The sequence below is a fragment of the Pezoporus flaviventris genome, unplaced genomic scaffold, assembly GCF_033815535.1.
Source record: "Pezoporus flaviventris isolate CSIRO_AGI_PZ_B2104156 unplaced genomic scaffold, CSIRO_AGI_Pfla_v1 ptg000047l, whole genome shotgun sequence".
NCBI classification, from domain to species: Eukaryota; Metazoa; Chordata; class Aves; order Psittaciformes; family Psittacidae; genus Pezoporus; species Pezoporus flaviventris.
In genome coordinates this window covers 9,423,698-9,439,953 of record NW_026892595.1, presented here as the reverse complement: position 1 = coordinate 9,439,953, position 16,256 = coordinate 9,423,698, and the positions used below count along the sequence as shown (strand labels likewise).

General features: G+C 40.2%; 1 long non-coding RNA gene across 1 annotated transcript; it reads right to left on the bottom strand.

Moving 5' to 3' along the window:
• Positions 1–2,119: 2,119 nt before the first annotated feature.
• Positions 2,120–4,303, bottom strand: LOC133276820 (uncharacterized). The gene is made up of 2 exons (XR_009746017.1): positions 4,083–4,303; positions 2,120–2,480 (listed from the first exon to the last, which is right to left on the bottom strand). It is a non-coding gene; the product is annotated as an uncharacterized LOC133276820 (long non-coding RNA).
• Between the last annotated feature and the right edge of the window lie 11,953 nt (positions 4,304–16,256).

The following is a 16,256-nucleotide window of genomic DNA, read 5'->3' as shown; positions in this document are numbered from 1 at the left end:
GAAAGGATGTAAAAGAGAGGGCAGCGGGGTGGAAGTCTGCTCTTCATCCTCACTGCTCCCTTTCTGGCCTGAGGAAACCCTCTAGAGGAGAGGAGACTGTGCCAGGCTGGGTTAGCAATTGAGTGAAGATCTGGATCCTTCAGAAAGACAGCAGATAGTGTTCTGTCTTTGTCTGTCTGATGTGGCACATGAGAACGGTTTAGGGACATTAGTGCTACTGTCCATTTAGTTTTATGAAACAATGAGGGGTACTCTAGGCACTAAATAACAATAATAATGCCTGTCTGTGACTTCACCCTATATACACATTTGGCATAAAAAAGGATCATTAGGCTTAAATTCCCATTTTCTCTTTGCATAATCTACTGTAGTAGAATGTTCACTGAAATTTCGTCTGGCAGTGATAATCCTCTGTGTATCTTGGTGTGAACTGTAAGATGTGGGGTGCATTACTAATCAGTTGCCAGGAATTACTTTATCGAACTTTATTTCAGATGTGGCTGAAGCTATTTCTCTCGTGTGTATGTGCGATGTAATTACCCTTGCCTCATCTGGAACATTTAGACTGTTAAAGTATTTCACAAAGGTCTATTGAACTATGGACTTCTTTAGTACTTCACTTAAAATATACTGCAGGTGGCTAGAAGTAATTTCTTGAAATACAAGACACACGCTAGCCTATGATCACTACTGTTTCCCAGGCTGTTTCACATATTTGCCAGGTGTTACCTGTAACCTGCCCCTAATGCAAGGCATTTTACCGGAGCAGTTTACAGAACTTCACAGCTAATTCCCCTAGGATACTCTTCACAAATATTTGGGCAGTGAGCAATCTGATAAAGCTGATAGGAGTGTTTGCAGTTCTGCTTTATTTTGTTATTGATTGGAATTTCAAGATGAGTTTTAATAGGGGAAAATAAATCACTGAACAAGTGTTTACACTGTTCCAAGTATGAACCACAGAACTCTAAGTAGTCAATCAATGTCCAAACCAACCCAGTGACTGCTCTGAAGGACAACCTAAATACGTATCAGAAAACATCTATATTTTTATATGCTGATATAATTTGGAAAACTGCATCTCTTACTCATAGGAAAATTACAATTTTAATTGTAACCAGTAGTTGAAAAGGAGTTTTGATGCAGAACGGGGTTTGAGCTGCCTGAATCAAAAGTTTAGCTTGGCACTTAGAGAAAGGGTATAGCTAACAGTCCCCTGGACTTCCTTTTCTGTCCTAAGATTTCAGCAAGTAACTTGTTGTGGTTTAAGCCCAGCTGGTAACTCAGTATCATGCAGCCGCTCACTCACTGCCCCTGCTTCCTCCCTCTGCTCCCAGAGAGATGGAGAGGAGAATCAAAAGAATGTAACTCCCATGGGTTGAGATAAGAACAGTCGAGTAACTAAGGTATAACACAAACCACTACTGCTATCACCAATAATAATAATGATAAGGAAAATAACAAGGGAAGAGAATACAACACCTCACCATCTGCCGACCAAAACCCAGCCTGACCTGAGCAGTGGTCTAACCCTTCTGGGTAACTGCCCCCAGTTTATATAGTGGGCATGACATGCTGTTGTATGGAATACCTCTTTGGCTAGTTTGGGCCACGTGTCCTGTCTCTGCTTCCTCCCAGCTTCCCCTCCTCCCTGGCAGAGCATGAGACTCAGAAAGTCCTTGGTCAGAGTAAACATTTGAGCAGTAACTAAAACCATCAGTGTTATCAGCACCTTTCCCAGGCCGAAAGTCAAAAACACAGCACTGCACCAGCTACTAACAAGGAGAAAAATGATTAAAACTGCTGAACCCAGGACATAACTACAGCCTAAGTGTGACAGGAAATATGTGATCTTTCACCCTTATGCTGATTATTATATCCTAGCATATAGCCTCTCTTCATGAATTACTTTCTGCAAGACTTGCAGGATAAGGTCCACTGGAATTTAATCCCAGAGGGAAGGAATTACAGTCAGTGATAGAGATGCTGTGTGTGCTGTATGTAGACTTCTTACTGGTGTACTTAGCTTGATTCTTCAAGCCTGGAAACCTGAATAAGTGCTTTAAGAATGTGTTAACAACTCACATTTATCTTGGTTCATAGAAAATTCAGCCAGAACTAATAGAGAAAACCCCTTTATTTTAAGGAAGAGGAACACATAAGGTTTAGATTAGTTCAGTGGATGTTTAATGTAGGCAGAAAAGCTGATTCAGCAAGACAGGAGTGAGATAAAAGCTATTGGATACAAACACGTTAAGAGTGGTCAGACCTTTAACAACATATTAATTCATTGCTGAATAGCTGATTCTTGGCTTTTCTGTCCTTCGGTATCACAGAGAGCCTTGGCTTGCTCAAAGCATCCTGTGGTATTCTGTTCTCTGGAATATTTCTTCTTATGGTTCACCAAGTATGATTTTTCCTGAACAGAAGGTACTGCTTTGGTTCATGCCATTCAGATTTATGAGCCACCCCCTAGCCACCTGCAGTGTATGTGCAAATGTGTGCATTTAAATACAAAGTTTGGTTTTAAAAAAAACAAACAACTGTACTGTTACGTCTGGGATGTTAAATAATATTTGGAATCCTACCTGTAGATATGGCACAATGTACATACAAGTGCTGGTAAACCTTCAAGTTTCATTTTCTAGGTAGTCAGCTGGAGGGCTGTGGGAATGGAGACCTTAGGTAAATGACTTTATCCTTGATAGGTGACAAACTGTTCTGTATTTTTATTGAAAGCCCATTAGTAGCTTGGCCAGTCATTGACTTGTGACACATTAACACAGCTCATTTCAATTGTAAAAGTTTGGTAAAAGTCTATTGTCTTAAAATCAGTTATTCAATCATCCAAGAATGCAGCAGCACAGAGTAAAGGGCGGACACTGTGCATATTAAGTACTGCAAAGAGGGGTGGCACTGAACATATTAGGTAGTAACACTGGGTTAATTTTAAAAAGTTAATTTTAAAAGGCTTGGTTTTATGCACAAAACAGAAAGACCAGATTACTCATTCTGCCACACAGAGCCTGTTCCTCTGGTATCTATTTCACAGTCATAGACAGGCTGGGTGAGCCTGCATTTAGGGTACAAGCATTGTCAGATAGGATCAAGCAGGCCCAGCACTCTCTCCTGCTTGTAGCTTTGGTGCAGCCCTCTGTCTTGTCTCCACAGCCGTTTTCTTTCCCATCTGCCGTAGGCTTTGTTAGGCTGTCCCATGGCAGTCCTTGCTGTCTTACTTTCCTGACATATCATGGCTTTTTACCTACCACAGCACCTATTGTTTCTCACCCAAAAAGCATGTGAAAGTTTGGCCCTTTGACTGTGACGATTTCACTTAAAAAATGCCACGTATATTTCTGACATTGCTCAATATATGGATCTCTCATCTGTCAGTCTGCCTTGGTTGTCAAATGCACTTCACCACGTTGGTCTTGACTTTCTGCAGTCCTAAATGACTGCACATGGGCAGACACAGATATATATTTTTGGCTGACATAGCAAAGGAAATTGTAATAACAAGGAGCCATACCCATTATGTGTTTTCATTGATCTGGAAAGCCATGCTGAGTGAGCACACTGCAGTTCAAGCTCCATTGCCACACTGCTAGTCTGTGGTGTGCGACTGTCCAAACTTAATTGATTAGTTAGTCTCTATTCAGGAGAAGTTTCTGGTAATTTGAACAGATATGTAGGTGTGCTTGGACAATACAGAGGAATACAATTCTGTATTTCCTCTGGATTTTGTTCAAGGATATCGCCATCTCCAGCAGCTACATTTCTTACCTGGTGACACACATCTCACGAATATTCCAGACTCATCCCCTGGGCCAGGTCCCTGGCTGCAATGCTGCACTGCCTTGGGTCTCCCAAATACAATATTTTTTACCTAGAATATCACCATTTCAATTCATTTTGGTCTGGTATTCTTAAGTGGGTAAATTGCCATTTTCTTTTAGTCCAGTATTGAATAGAGCTCTCCACAAGACATTGCTGATGACAGTTATGGCCATGGCTCTTGTCATGACAGGCCCTGAGCTTCAACCAAGTGCATTCTCCTCATGCTTTGCTGTTTCTTGACTTACCTGGCTCACTCCATACTCAAGACAGTGTCAAAACTGGGGCAGCAGAATAAATTGGGAGGTTGGTCTCACATGCAAGTTTAAGCCCAAGGCTAATGTAAAAAAACAGATCTGAGGTGATTACAAAGTCCTCTTCCCAATTCTGCAGTTTGAAAGAAATTATCTCAGCAGCTCATACAGACAGATTGCAGCTCCAAGGCAGAAGTGAGAAAGTGAAGATTATTACCTAGGTTGTGCTTTAATTCTAGCCCTTCTATAGGACATAGATTAAAGGGCAAGAAAATTAATTAGTGCACTTCAAATCTGAGTGATAGGTGAAGCACCGAGCAGCGGCTTCCTTCCTCCTTCCAAATGCAGAGGCCCTAATCCTGCTAGTAATCTATGCGGCGCTGGTGAGCAAATCCAAAGCAATGGGTGCAGCACCTAACTGCAGCTGCTAGCTAGCTAGCTGCAAATGCCTGTGTTTTCTGTATGAAATGAACTTAGACCTTTATAAGGAGAGCTAGTAAGGCAAACCAGATTAATGCAGTTAATCTGCAGACAAGGTATTGAATCCATGTGCAATGACCAATCATTTTTCATAGTGAAAAAACTCACTGTGGGGAATCAGATCAGCTGCAGAAAGACGTGGTAGTTCATGGGTAGCTTTATATAGACAAAATCTAGAAATCCCATTTTGGATCTTTCAAACCAAGAAAGTAGTCTATGAATGTAGCTCCAGAAGCTGCCCTGCACTTGGCTCTAAAATGGGCAAGCCCAGCAGGATTATGGTAAACAGCGAAACTCTCAGAGTCCTGAGATTTCACACTGCCAGAAGGAGAAAGACTAAGCTCTAGCAAAAGAATTACATGATGGATGCTGCTTGAATTGCTAGCCAGAAGACAAACTGGGGGAGTCAAAGTGGAGCCAAACAAAAAGTTCAGTGTAAATCACAAGAAAAATGTATTTTACGGGCATGGAAAGTATAGCAATATCCAGTGGATGAAGGTAAGCTGACAGATGAACTGTCACCTAAAAACTATTTTTTTGAGCATTCACAGGTGTTTTTAGTTCCTTCAATGGGACCAGACTGTACTATCTGGGGTTTGTATGTTAAAATTTTTAAAAAGAAATAAATTTCATGCAGCTGCGGCAGTGACAAGAAATGAATTACTGCCAGCTTATTCTAGTGCCTGAAGAGCTTCTTTAAGTGTGATTGGCCAGCTATTCGTTTCTGCACTGTTTCTGCTTTCATTTCTTCAAGAAATGCCTTGGTTTTGCTGTCTGGAATCTCAGCATTTTGAAAGACCTCCAAGGCATACACAGGCTGCATGAGGTAGGTCGTCAAACACTGAGAAGCCATTCTCAGCTCTACCCCCACCGGCATAATTTTCAGTTCAGACAGCAGGACAGAACTCTCCAGATGCACTTCATGATTCAACACCATGCCAGCATCAAAGCAGACCACCAAGGCAACCACTAATTTGCACAGGGATTGACTTTTATTTCAGTGCACCATGGGAGGGTTTTTCTTAGCTGTTGTCTTATGTAGTGTGGTTTTGATTGGCTTTGAATTAGGCTAAAGCAGTAAGTCATTATTTATATATTTAGCAAATGCTGGTGCATCAGCATTATTTTTGACATTTAAATGTATGCAGCAAAATCAGCTCCCCAGTTCAAATGAGAAGTGCTGCCAGTATGCCAACCATCAAGTTTGCATATCCACTGGGAAACCACCCATGGCTTCAGGGAGGCTGCCTATCAGGGTGATCCAGACAGTCATTGAAGGGCATTCCCAAGTCCTGCTGTCTGGTCAGTAGGGCTGCCTCTGGGATGTTATTAGCACTCCCACCGCACTGGCAGGGAGAAACATGAGGAGCAGCTGGTCCTTGCAGTGTCCTCAGACAGTATGGCCTCTCTGGGACCCTGTTCAACCCCCTGTCCCACCCAAAACAGCAAGGCATTGCCAGCAACACTCCTGGAAGGACATCCTACTCCCCTTCACTGGGCAGTTATGTTCAGGAGAGGACGGCCTTCCTGAAACCATGCGGCACCACTGCACTTGCTGAACCTCAGAGAGGTTTGTGTTGGTTTACATCATGCACCAGACACATTCTGGTAATTTACTCATGGATATACAAGTAGCAGAATAGGACAATAAGTCTTTTACTTCTTAACGGCAGCCATGAAAATTGCAAACATTCATGACCCAGACTGTCATTTATCCTTGCAGCACGTTCAGACGTTTCCCAACGTTTGACTTTATGGTCTTTTTCCTGGTTTAGATACCTGTGTGTCCTGTACTAAATAGTTAAGAGATCTGAATCTTTCTCACAGTTGTCCCTATGATGTTCCCTTTTAGTGTTTCCATTTTTAAACAGTGGAGCAAGAAGCTTGAAAGACACTCTGATAGGACTGGGTTCCAGATAACAATAAATACACAGGAAGAAACTGCTTTATTTGGGCTGAAGGAGCAACTGCAAACAAAAATTATTTATTGGGAAGAAGCCATGATACCACACCATAAAACCAAAATTGCTGACGAGTAACTCGCTCAGTACAACAAATAAGCATGACTGCATTTATCATGGAAATACCTGCTTATACTTTAAATAAAGTGTAAACAAGCGAATATAAAATTTACTTGTTTTATCAAAGCAAATGTCATCAATGCTTTTATTTTTCCCTGATTTTTTTTTTTGGTTTGTGTTTGTATTGCCTTCTTTTCAACTCTGCCCTTACAATGTAGATTTCAGACTAAATATTTATGTTACTCATTCTCAGGTTTTATTAGAAGCTAGAATAATACTGTTGCCATTTATGAGTATAACACAGCAAAGAAAAATCCCAGCAGAGGTGGAAGAGTGGAGTGACATACTGCATCATCTTTGTACCTCTGCTGATTTCAGACTGCACGTAATAACAAGCCAAAAGTACTATTCTGTCAGCTGTGTTTTGTTGTTATATGGTTCAGGTTTCTGTAGTCCCTCACACTGTTCCTCATTCTGCAATTGAAATGGTTTGTTCTCTCATCTTTACATGAGAGATTAATTTGTCACATTCCCATTAGCACTAATAGGAGCTATTTGTGAAAACCTCTTGACAACTCTGAGCCAGGTCATTCAATAGCAATGCAGGCGTAATTCAGCTCCAGAGGCAGGTGTACGCTGTCTCAGACCTGTGTGAAATGAATAAAAATGGTGGTGTGGACTCAGTGTGCTCTGTTGGGTTCCTTGCAAGTTACCCTCTTGAAGAACCGTGAAGGAAGCTATCTTGGCATTGAGGAGTGTCCTCTAAAATGATGTCTTCCACATTTTTCTCTTTGTCCTACTGGTTCTAAAGAAAAACAAACAAGCAAAAAAACAAACAAACCCAACCAGGAAATAAGGAAAAATAGTAAATACATAGAATAGTAAATAGTAAACATAAAGAAAATAGTAAATAAAAATGTTCAGTCAAACTTTCTACTGCCTATCTAATGTCACTTTCTTAATTCTCATCTTGAATAAGAAGTAAGGTAAGTTGTAGAGGCAAAGTTATAAACTACAATTAATGTCATTGGTAAACCCGATTTACTCAGTTGGATTTAGAAACTGCAGAACATATGACACATGAGAAGAAAAAGTATTTTGAGCTATCTAGAGAAGAAAAGCATGGGCCCTGATCCTGGTAGCAGTCTGCAAGGTGCTGGTGAGGAAACCAAAAGCAACCCACTTGGATTACCTCTGACCCAGGGTGACAAACATGAAGGAGACTTGGAAAGACTGACAGAAGCTGGAATGAATTTTTTGAGCAGCTCCAGCCAGAATCCTAAGAAAGGTACTGCAGGTGAGGTTTGCCTGGAAGCCGCACGAATCACGCTGGCTTCCCAGGAACTGTTTGACGGCTGAAAGTTGAACATAATTCTAATTTGTCACTGTATCCCTGACTGTAAGCACTTCAGTCTGAGCTGGGGGGCTTCACTACAAGCACTTCAGCACCAAAGGTTTTTACAGCCTGCCATGTCATCCACTTTGCAAACTAACCACATCTTGTTTAGTTCTCAATTTTAAATAGGATGAATTATTTCTCCCATCTCAGAGGATACAGCCTCCTCCCTGTGGAAGAAAACTGACTTCTTCGACTGGAAAACACTCAGCATGTCTGCAGTTTGATTTGAAGCTTTCACTCCCATATCTCATGATAAAACTGAGATTAAAACTCAGCATATTGTGAAGCATTCTTTAGAGACTGAGAATGTGTCCCTAAACTAGTGAGGACAGAGCTGCCTATTTTGAAAAGAGAGGAAAAGAGATAATGCATCTACTGAGAAGAGGCAGGACACTGGTTTATTGTTCTAATTGATCACAACTCCACTGGTTGCTTGACAAATCTATCTTAGCATACCTGCACAAGAAGACTACAGATCAGGAGATGCATAACCATCCAAGCTTTAGTAAAGACCTTCCAGCTGACAAGCTCAACAAATACAGCATAAACTAGAAGTAGTTATAAAAACAGTTATTTAAAGAATATTAACTCAGCATGGATTCATTTTCAAAAGCCCTTTTTGCAGAAAAATGTCATCACTTTTAAAGCAGCTGGTGCATCAATAAGCCCTCTGCCTCTAAGTGAAAAAAAATAAGACCCTCTGTCTTAGTTAAACTGCACCTGACATCAGAGCAAGCATTGTAAGATGGTACTGCCATCTTCATGAATAAGGAACATTTGATTTATTTATTAGTTTGAAAGTGAGAAGATTCTGGGAATCTGCTGTCAAGCCAAAAGACTTTCTATTGCATTACCTGTTCTTCCAATTTGCATTAATGAAGCTGCAGAGAGAAAGAAACTAACAACTGAGTTAGTCTTCTATGAGCTATTTCCTTAGCTATTTCCTAAACAAACACAAAAAGTAATGGGCGTCCTCTATATTTGTATTCCTTCAGTAGTGGTTTAGGACCTAAGTCACTTCAGGTTACCTAGGTCCTGGGACGCAGTCCCATGTTAGAAGTGCCTAGAAAATGAAAGTCTCCTGTCACCTATGTGTCAGGAGAAAGTGACAGGAAGGTTCTTTCCTACCTTGTTTTCTCGTGACTGGTCACTGTAAAGAAACAGAGAGCTAAAAAATGAATACTCACCCCATGTACCTTATTGTCTATCATTTTGCCCATCAGGGAGTACAGTCTGCATCAGTTAACGATACTTTGCCATTCTGAAAGTTGGTATTTTTCTATTATATCAGAAACTGTAGACATACAGCAGGCTGATGAAATACTTTTTATTAGTCCCAAGGGCCTAGCTGTTCAATAAATTAAGAGCAGGAAATCCAAGACATGTTATCTCTTCTCTCTAACACTACCTGAATTAATTGGCAAATTGTTCTTTGTTGCATAACAGGTGCAAAACACATCATACCCTGTGCCTTGCTCCTTCTGAGACAGCCTTCCAAGGTTCCCTATTGCTTTCTGTGCAGCAGGTCTTCTGTATCAGACTTCAAAATTAAAATCTTGCCTTCTGTCAGTGAGCATGGGCATCTTTACTGCCTGCTGCAACGTCTGGCAATGGACTGATGATGGGCATGTAGACTGTGGAACATTCAGAAATCCTAGGAATAAAAAATGCCAGAAAATGTAAAGTATTGCTCCTTATGTTGTCATATATCTAAACAGGCAGTAGGGGAAATAACTGAATTTCATTTAGAGATACTGCTTTTCAAGGGTCAGTTGTTAGCCCATTCCAAAGCAACTCAAGTTTTACTGTTACCTCAAACAAGATGGGGGTTAGGAACATTAATGTTAATAGATGCACCTGATAACCAGAAAACCACATCTGCTCCCCAACTAGAAAATAGTGCCATACACATACATCGTGTCATACAAATACAGTGATTAGTTGTTTGTTATTTGCATGCAGCAGTGTTCTGAACATTAAGCCAGATAAGGAAGCTTTCACATAATGAATTTTAGAGTTTCTTCTCAAGTCAGACAGGTATTGGTAACGAATTAATCTCATTGCCCTTTGAGCACTTACAAATGGAGCAGTCAGGAGGTTTTCATTGCGTGGCAAGATATAGGGATCAGATTTTGAATCCCTCCTAAACTGCAGTCCCTTAAAAAAAAACAATAGTAATTGTTTGTATTTCTGGAAAGTTTGTAGGCAATTCTCTGCTTGCTACACACAGCTCCTTTCTTTGGATTGAAGCAGAATTGAAGGTAGAAATCCTAGTTCAATTGTCAAACGCATGCAGGGGAGGCAGTGGGTGGCCCTGCTCCTTGCTGTGCCTCTGCAGCGAGCGCTAGCCTCCCCCCGCTGTTCTGTTTTCTCTTTCCCTCTGCATCCTGTGGTGCCTGCTAAGTAAGCCAGTTGCCACAATCAAAACTAGAACCTCAGGATACAAAGCCATCTCCCGGAAAAAAACAACCTCTTCTGAACCAGACAGGCTGATTGAGGAGGGCAGTGCACAGGAGAGCAGCAACAGCCCTGACCTCCGCATGGTTTAGCAAAGCAATCAGAAGTTGCATTGTTGTCTCAATTGTGTGTGAAAGCAATGATTAAGTACTGTGTTTTAGCAAAAAGGGAAATAGGAGATAGTGTTAGCTTGTGCTGAGGATGTTCTCCACAGGAGACTGTGGCAAGCAACAACGGGGTAGGAAAACATCCTAATCCTGAGGCCAAGTGGCTGCAGTGGGGACACTGAATTTCCATAGTTATGAACCAAACCTGTGGGATACACCGTCCAGTGTTGGGTCTCGAGCAGTGAGCAATTTCAGATCCATCAAAGAAAGGTACAGGAAGCACTGTTACAGACAAAGGTGTGATAAGCCAACCCCGTATAAAGTGCCTTATCCTAATTCTTGACTTGGAACTAGCTTGACATCTGAAATGAGAATTCATCCAGTCTTTCCAAATAGTGTGTTTGTGGATTCACAATTGTGTAAGGACAGGTGATGGAGTAGAAATAGCACTGGTTGTTATAAATTATCATATATAGTACATAGAGCTTAGCTAAAGAAAACATTAGTATGGTTACGAAGTCAAGAACAGTCATTAGCACAGGCTGTGCTTGCAACTGCCCAGGTCTGAGACAAGATCACATCTTGGGAAAAGCTGGTCTCAGTGACAAGATTTGTAGTAGTGCATGAAGCATCCCTACCTCTACTTTCAGCAATACATTTCCACCAGTATTCTCTTATCCCTTGAGATACTGCTCTGGCAAAACTAGTTCAAATCCAGTTCACACTCTAGGGACACCCTAAGGGAAACCCAGTCACCTATATGATGCTCCTAATTTAGGGTTCATTGAAATTAAATTTCACTGTGCATGATACATTCCTCAGAGACAGTTCAGCATTAGCAGCTACAAAGGCTGCTGAGCTTGAGGAGCAGAGTTTATGCCACTCAAGCAGTACCTTAGTGCACCTTCATAAAGACTATTTTCATCTTCAGGTCTGAAAACTTTCACATGGTTAGGTCGATTTTGGCTCCTCTGCACGTTTGCTTAAGAATCCTTTTAAAAAAGAAATTTTAAAACGCAAACTAAAGATCTGATTCTGGCACTGAAGAGTAGCTAGACACAGTAACTGCTGGACCATTACACTAATTGCAACTTAAATGTTTTAAAGAACCGACAGATAAGTTTACCTCAGCTTTGCAAAGGTATATTATTTAACAAACACACAGAGTACAGTTTTATTTGCTACCTAGATAATGTAAAGGAGAAAACAAGCTTTTTTGACTGTTGGCTTTGGGGTTTTGAAGTTGGCTTTTTGATTGAATTTAGATCTTGTTTATTGAGACCTTCAGAGCTTATTCAATAATCTACTTCACTCTAGACAATTTACATTACCATACTGTTGTGACTTACAGATCATACCAAACCATTTCAGAAACCCTCTGTGGTGTAAGTGTATATGAGCGGCAAAACCAGTACTACCTGATGTAGAAATTACATATAAACTTATAAAATGTGATCTATGTTACTTATTTTTTTTATAATGCCAACCACAACACAGCACAGCTAAGATGTGTATGAGAACTGGGACCTATTCAGAAAAACACAGAGGAGTTTTAAATTTACCTTGATTTTCTTATGAGTATTTTTGACAGGTAACATGAGTATATTACCAGGTAACTTCTTAAATGTGAAACCTCCCTAGCTATAGCAGCTTATATAAAACAACAAAGCCAGTCATTCTAGATATATTAGTCCCAAGAATCTATAAAATCAGTCCATCACCACTGGACACATTGGAAACTGGCTATTTGTAGGTCTCAAATATAACGTGAAGTTTTTAACCATTCTAAACCAGGTATGTTTCTCACGGAAGTCTGTATCAGTCGGTCTTGGCCCTAAAGAACATTTTCCTGACAATAGCTAGGAAGCAAAAATATTTTCTGATAAAGTTTGTAGCTAGTGGGAGAAATTGGAGGTGTTATAAATAACAGAGAGAGATGGTCACGGATAGAGCAATTGGGACCATTTAGCACACCAGCTGCCATAATCAATATGCAATTAATACTTCCAGGATCACAGAATTTTTGATGATTTAACAGCCTTTTATTGTTTTAAATTCTTTGCCTTGACTTGAAGGTATTCTGAGTACTGGTACCTTTTGTACTTCAGTCTTCAGATTACCCTCAGTGTTTAAAAACCAGTGATTTTATTTCAAAAAGTGCTTGTTCCCTGGAAAAGTCCTAATGACAATTTGGCTCCAAAGAAACCGTCACCACAGAAACGCTGGAAGTCATCTGTGGGAGTGGGGAAGAATTGCCTCCATTCCTGCTAGCAGCTGAGATTACAAGGCTGTCCTGTCATTCAGCAAAATGCAGTGCTGGGAATGCTGCATACGGTTAACTAACTGGGAGAGCACTGGGACACAATTATGGTAATAAAGACAGGTAAGATGCCAAAAACCAGGATAGCACACAGCTTTCCTCCTTCTTTCCTCTTAAAAAATAAAAGAAAAATGATTTTTTTTTTTCCAAAATAAGTATGTATTTTTCAAATGTGTTTACAATCAACCAGAAAAGAGGAGCAGTCAGGAAGAGAGCAAACTGCAGAGCAGGAAACCGGAGCGCAGCCTGTCTGTGTGCCACACGTGTAACCAGGCATGGGCCCCTTCAAAATGTAATCCTGTTTGTGTCACTGTTTGCTACACTCCCTAACTGGATTAAAAAGATGACAAATCCAAATCCTCCAAGAGCTATCTTTGGAACATCCTCAGAGATTAATGACAGACTCACAAATAGGAAACTGTTTATAAGACTCATTTGTGGTGTGCCTCCGGATTAGGAGGCTGAGGAATTTATAACAGTACTAACAGAATAATGGAGAAAAACTTCAAGAAACGCTTTTCAGGTTATTCTCAGATTATGCTGTCATTCTTGATTTGAGGCTAGTGTGATACAACCAACCTGACTCTTTCTCGCCTGACAGAAAAAGAGAATTCTCTAGGGTTTACTTATTTGTTTGTTATTTTGCAACTGTTTGGGATTAATGAAGTGTGGATTTGTGAAGTGTGTGAAGTCTGGCAATGTACTTGTTACCTCTGGCTCCAAGGGAAGGACGTTCAAGACTGACAGCAAGCTCCTAGTATGTCTGAAACAGTGTAAAACAGGGAAAAAAAAAGGGGGGGGGGGGGGGAGCAGAACAAAGAACACTCGAGACATTGTGTATCCATTGGAAGTATTCTGCATTTTATGTGATATTCCAAACTTGAAATTCTCTAAGAATAGTAATTTGAGTAGTTCCAGTCTCAAATTTGCAAACCACACAAGTCATATCTTTTCAAAATCATGGTACTTACTTTAAAAAAACATGGCTTAAAAAAGAAGGCAGAGCAAAACAAAACTCATGAGATTTCTTAGGTTATCATTCTTGTCCGTCTTGTTCCTGAATATTTAGATTAAATCTTACAGTTCCTTACATATTATGAAGATCAGAAGCTTAATTTTTCCAAATGGTAACCTCAATATCCAGTTAATCCACAGATTAAGGAGCTGGTGCCCTGTGACTCTTGCCAAGGCTATTGAAACTCATTCAGTCTTGAGAGAAGTTGGTCTTATGTAAACTAGAATGTCTTTAGTGTCTGAAACTGAAATCTGAAGAATTGGGATGGGTGTCTGTGGGAACTGTGAACATGGAGAATCTTTTGCACCAGCCGAGGCTGACTGAAAAAGATCACGTCAGATAGGAGAAAAGTGAGCAAGTGATTTGGAGACCTACTGGTCAGACAGACCTCACTTGCAACTTTTTGTACAGAAATGTATGTGCTGTGGCTACTGATCAAGACTGATTCCCTCTCCTTTCCACTCATACAAAATGCCATCTATCATTACTGGCTGGTACTTCCATTTGTGCACTCTGACCCCTCCAGAGGCAGAAGAAAAGACACATTTGCTCAACACTGAGTCTTCTTTTATTACCTTACATGAAAAGACCTCTATTTACCCCATTAACAAGCACTGTTAAACGGCAGCACCTGGAATGCAATGAACTCAGAGACTGGATGCTAGATGCTGTACAAGTATATATTATGTAGGAGCCTCTACACTGAATAGCTTCTGGACATTAGGTCTTATTTTAATTCAGGGTGGGAAAGAAGTATAAATAATCTTATAGAAAGATTCTGCTGTTTTTTGGTTGTTGTTTGGTTGTTTATTATGTATTTAAATGTCATAGCAGAACAGCACAGATAACTACATGTATATAACAAACATCAATCTAACTGCTTGAATTAGCAATACATTCATGCTGCTTATACTTCATTAGACCACAATCCTATTTATATAACATAGTGCATTAGTAATGTTAATAGTGATATTTGTTCAATGGGTAATCTTTCCAGTGCTAGACTCCTGATTACATAAACATTCGGGGGCTATGGAGAAATACAGCTGTAAAGAAATACAGTTTATTTATTGTTGTTCACTTGTATTGTGAATAATATAGGCACTGCTACTCCAGGACTTCAAGGAGACCCTCCTGATTCAAAAGTATTTTGCAAAAGAATATAAAGTGCCAAACCTGAAACCTCTAAGCAGTTAGTAGGGGAACTGCCGCATTAACAAGATGACCCACATGACCAGTGTTACCACGTGACTGATGTTTAGTGCTTAGTTTAGTTTTTTAATCCCACAGTTTTCAAGGCAGCTTTGTGACTATGAGAGATCCGTTCTGCAAGCTTGGAAATGGCAGTTCTACAACCCCTAATCTTTACCTGAACACATTCTCAAGACTGGTGCTCTACGTTACACCCAGGCACGCAGAAAGCTGCAATCCTCACATGTCCCACCCTCTTCTTACTAGTTCACATCACTGTACGTAAGCAAAATCCTTTAAGGTTCTTTTGGTGATCAGCATGTTCCAAGGAAGGGATAAGTGTACTCTCTAAGTAACTGCTGACACTAGAAGCCATTTTGTAGCATAGATCTTCTCTGCAGTTATCACTTGGCCCCTGATCTTAACTCCTGCAATTTTTAGAATACATGTGGAAGGGTTTATATTCCAGAATTTCCAATAGCGCTTTCCCTGATATTTTATTTAAAAAAAAAAGAACCTTTTTTAAAAACGGAGTTTGAGATACGAGTTCAAATTGCATCTGACTTAGGACTTGCTTAGATGGAAAACAATACCTGCAAAACCCTACAACTTTGTTACCTCAAACCCTGTGGAGTAGGAACAGCTGTGAAATTTGAACACAATGCCTTGCATATGTTTGCTTGTTTTTGTTGTGGTTTCATTTTTTCCCTGTTTGGTATGAATCAGTAAGTGTGAGTTAGGCCACCAACATGCAAAGGCACTACTTTCATGCTAGATGTGCAACTCCTGGGTCTAATAACAGGGGCTGACAGAGTGAAATTTAAGTGAAGAACTGTCACTTTTCTAAATCACTCCTGCTTCCCAGCAACTCCTGCTTTTTGATTACTATGACACTCACCTGTGCTTATGGACTTCTTGAGACAGTGAAGATAGTTTTGGAGTGGGGATTTTCAAAATTCTTTTGATTGCAGTTTTAATTGGATTCATTAATTACCATATCATTTTTAACTATTTTCCTGTTTCTCAAATGTTCTGTATTACACTTGCAATTAAAAGAGCCTGAAAACCACATCCTGCAAATTTCAAGTAATACAAACAGTTCTCCTTTAGGGACTGGGTTAGGTCACACGGCATGAAAGAGCTGCTAGATGGTCACAACTTTCCATCTGCGCTGATCT